Source organism: Corvus hawaiiensis, chromosome 5 (genome assembly GCF_020740725.1).
Source record: "Corvus hawaiiensis isolate bCorHaw1 chromosome 5, bCorHaw1.pri.cur, whole genome shotgun sequence".
NCBI lineage: Eukaryota > Metazoa > Chordata > Aves > Passeriformes > Corvidae > Corvus > Corvus hawaiiensis.
Genome location: NC_063217.1, coordinates 19,525 through 23,270, shown reverse-complemented (window position 1 = coordinate 23,270; position 3,746 = coordinate 19,525). Strand labels below are relative to the sequence as shown.

Below are 3,746 nucleotides of genomic sequence, written 5' to 3'. Positions count from 1 at the left end.
TTCGAAGGCGGCACGGTGGGAAACGGTGTCTATTTGGGAGCCGCTTAAGGCTTTTCCATAAGCACGGCGGCCGCATTTATGTATTTTACGGCACGCAAACGCGTCCCGTGCGTTTACGGAAACGCCTCGTAGCTCTGTCCCTCGCTACCCTGGGTGCCTAGCGTAATAGCAGCCGCAGCCTTAGACCAGGGATGAAGCCAGGGCCTTGAGCATCTAGGGGCACTTAGGAGCGAGCGAGCGGCCGACTTGTTGCGATTTTCCACTAAACTCATCCTTTGATCTTGGTTTTCTTTATTGTATCTGACTAAGAGACAACGGCCCGGCGACAGCAGGAACTTCCCGGGCGGCGAGAGCCGGCCTTCTTTTCTCACCCGAGGCACGTTCGCATCCCCGGACGTCCGAGAGATAAGTCGAGGGCTCTGACCCACAGAGGGGGTGAAAGCGGGGTGTCGGGTCGGGACTCGCCGGGAGGGATTTTTGAGTTAGCTTTAGAGATGGAGATATCCAAGAAGGGGCCCCTCGGCCCACATAAAGGGAAGTCTCGCTTTCGATCGCAATGCCGAGGTGCGCAGGGCGGAGCGATCCCGGTGCGTGTCGTGTCACCTGTCTATTGTCGTGTTCTGTGTCCTTTGGGCGTCTCGTGTCGTCCGCCTTAGCCCTTCGACGTGCTTGCCGTCGTTCTTTTCGCAGAGAGTTTTCTGTCCTTGTTATGTCTCCTCGTTTGTCATCTCTTGTGTCACGGGTGCTTGCACGGGTTTGGCCCGGAGCTGCTCCGCCCTGCCGCATACCCTGGCACGTAGGTGTAATAGAACAAGGCCTGGGGACTTGAAATTTGTAACGTAGGTTGTAGCTGGGCTCTAGATGATATTCCTAGATTCACACGAGATGGTTGGAAGCCGTGAAATTCTCATGCAGGCCTTTGACTTTTGTCATCGCTTTCTTGCAGACGCAGACGGATTAAATCCGTGGCAGAGCGCCCCATACCGGGTGAGGGGATTCCCGCAGGAAGGTCGGTCACCGTTTGTCTGTGCCGGGCCAGCGTAAATGGTGGCTGTGTTACAGCATTGTTCTTTGTCTTTGTTCCTAGGAGGTAAAGCCAGATCTCAGCAGTCAAGGTCAAGTGAGTGAGGTAAGCGGTGACCGGTGGAAGGAAAAAGTTGTTATTGCTCGGGTGCCGAGTGCCGGTACTCTAAACTTTAAGCGGCCGTCGTCATTTGCGCGTTTTAGTCGGTCCACTCGCGTTACGCCAAATCCCCTCGCCGACCGGCCGACAGAGCCGGCTCGCCGCCCTCGTGAGCCCTCCCAAAGTGTTACGGGACTCTGCAATGAAGCCTTTACACTTTCTGTTCCGTGCCTCGGCAACGGCGGAGGAGTTGCGGCGAGCCGGGGAGGGAGGGAGGGAGGAGGAGCGAGGGTCCCCTCGAGTTCAAGCAATTCCACAGCACCTTGTTTCTTCTTAACCCAGGCATACCCCGCAACGATGGCGTCGGCCTCGGAGCGTGGGCGAAGCGTGCCGCCGGAGGACCCCGGCCTTCTTAGGAGACGGTGAGTAGCGGAATTGTCAGGTTTTGGCTGACGTGCCACTAAGTTCACGTACCGATGTTTGGTTTTCTTCGTTGTAGCCGACTAGGAGATGGCAGGAACTTCCCGGACAGCGAGGTAGTTTTATTTTGCACCGGAGGCGGATTCCCATCCCGGACGTCCGAGAGATAAGTCGAGGGTTACGACCCACAGAGGGGATGAAAGCAGGGTGCCGGGTCGGGCCTCGCCGGGAGGGATTTTTGAGTCGGCTTTGAAGGCGGGAATGTCCCAGAAGGGGCCCCTTAGCCCACATAAAGGGCAAGTCTTACTTTTGATCACAATGTCGAGGCGGGCAGAGCAGTCCCGGTGTGTGTCGTGTCACTTGTCTATTGTATGTTCTGTGTCTTTTGGGCATCTTGCGTCTTAGGTCTTTTTCCTTAGCCCTTCGAGGGGCCGGCTTATCGGAAATGCCGGGCATCGTCCTTAGCGTCCGCGTTCCTCGGCCGGGTGCCGATACCGTCGGACCTTTGACCGATGAGCTCGGATGCACATTGAAATCGCATCTCCCTTTAGAAGCGTTGAGTCAGAGGTCTTTTATGGTCTTGTTCTGAGCTATATTCACAGCTGTGCACCGCAGCGATCCATTACAGAGGATTAGGACTTGTCAGAATGCAAAGAGCGGTAGAGGATTCTGACCGTACGATTCTCGGGCATCCATCTTTGCGGTTCTCGGAATAAGCCCTTCCGTTAGCATCTTCTTTGAGCCTCGTCGGTCTCGCCTAGATCATCTCGCTCCGCATTCTCTCGGTCCTGGCAGTCATTCCTCTTGCCAGAGTTTTCTCTCTTCATTGCGTCTCCTCGTTTGTCATTTCCTGTGTCACGGGTACCTGCGTGGGTTTGGCCCGGAGCTGCTCTGCCCTGCCATGTAGTCTGGTGTATAGGTGTAGTAGGACAAGTCCCAAGGCCTTGAAATCTGTAATGTAGGGTGTAGTTTGGCCTCTAGCTGGTATCCCTAGATTGACATAGGATGCCTGGAGCTGTTAAGTTATCATGCGGGACTCTGACTTTTGTCATCGCTTTCTTGCAGATGCAGACGGATGAAATCCGTGGCAGGGCGCCCCAGACCGGGCGAGGGGGTTCCCGCAGGAAGGTCAGTTGCCGTTTGTGTTTGTGGGGCAACTGTAAACGGTGGCTGTGTTACAGCATTGTTCTTTGTCTTTGTTCTTAGGAGGTAAAGCCAGATCTCAGCCATCAAGGTCAAGTGAACGAGGTAAGAAGTCTCTGGTGGTAAGAACCACTTGTTATTCCTTGGGTGCCATGTTCTGGTACAGCTCTAAGCATCCATTGTCATTTGTGTGTTTTAGGGGGTCCACTTTTTTTATGCCGACCCTCCTCGCCGACCGGCCGACGGACCCGCTTCGCCACCGTCGCGAGCTCTCCGGAAGTATTACGGGACTCTGCGACGAAGCCGTTACATTATCTGTTCCGAGGTACCTTCCGGTACATCTGTGGCCGTGGAGTTGCGGCGAGTCGAGGAGGGAGGGAGGAGGAGGAGGGAGGGTCCACTTAAGTTTCAGCAACGCCACAATACCTCGTCGCCTTTTAACCCAGGCATACCCCGTGACGACGGCGTCGGCCTCGGAGCGTGGCCGAAGCGTGCCGCCAGAGGACCCCGGCCTTCTTAGGAGACGGTGAGTAGCGGAATTGTCAGGGCTTTGGCAGATGCGCCACTAAGTTCCCGTAGTGACGTTTGGTTTTCTTTATTGTGGCTGACTAGGAGACGACAGCCCGGTGACGACAGGAGCTTCCCAGAGGGTGAGCCGGCCTTCTGTTGTGCCTGAGGAGGATTCCCATCTCCAGATGTCTGAGAGATAAGTTGAGGGCTACAATCCACTGAGGGAATGAATGTGAGGTGTTGGGGCAGGGCTTGCCGGGAGGGATTTTTGACTCAGCTTTGGAGGTGAGGATGTCCAGGAAGGGGCCCCTTAGGCCACATAAAGGGCAAGTCTCACCTTTTGATCACGATGCTGAGGTGCGCAGAGCAGAGCAGTCCCGGTATGTGTCACCTTTCTATTGTATGTTCTGTGTCTTTTGGGCATCTGCTGTTGCAGGTCTTTTGCCTTAGCCCTTTGAGATGCCTATCGGAAACGCTGGGCGTTATTCTTAGCGACTCTGCTTTCGGCGCTCCTCGGCCCGGTGCCGATACCATCGATCCTTTGACTCGA

General features: G+C 55.4%; 1 long non-coding RNA gene across 1 annotated transcript; it reads left to right on the top strand.

Moving 5' to 3' along the window:
- Nucleotides 1-1,090: 1,090 nt before the first annotated feature.
- Nucleotides 1,091-3,456, top strand: LOC125326785. The gene is made up of 3 exons (XR_007203996.1): nucleotides 1,091-1,129; nucleotides 1,466-1,545; nucleotides 3,299-3,456. It is a non-coding gene; the product is annotated as an uncharacterized LOC125326785 (long non-coding RNA).
- Nucleotides 3,457-3,746: the final 290 nt, after the last annotated feature.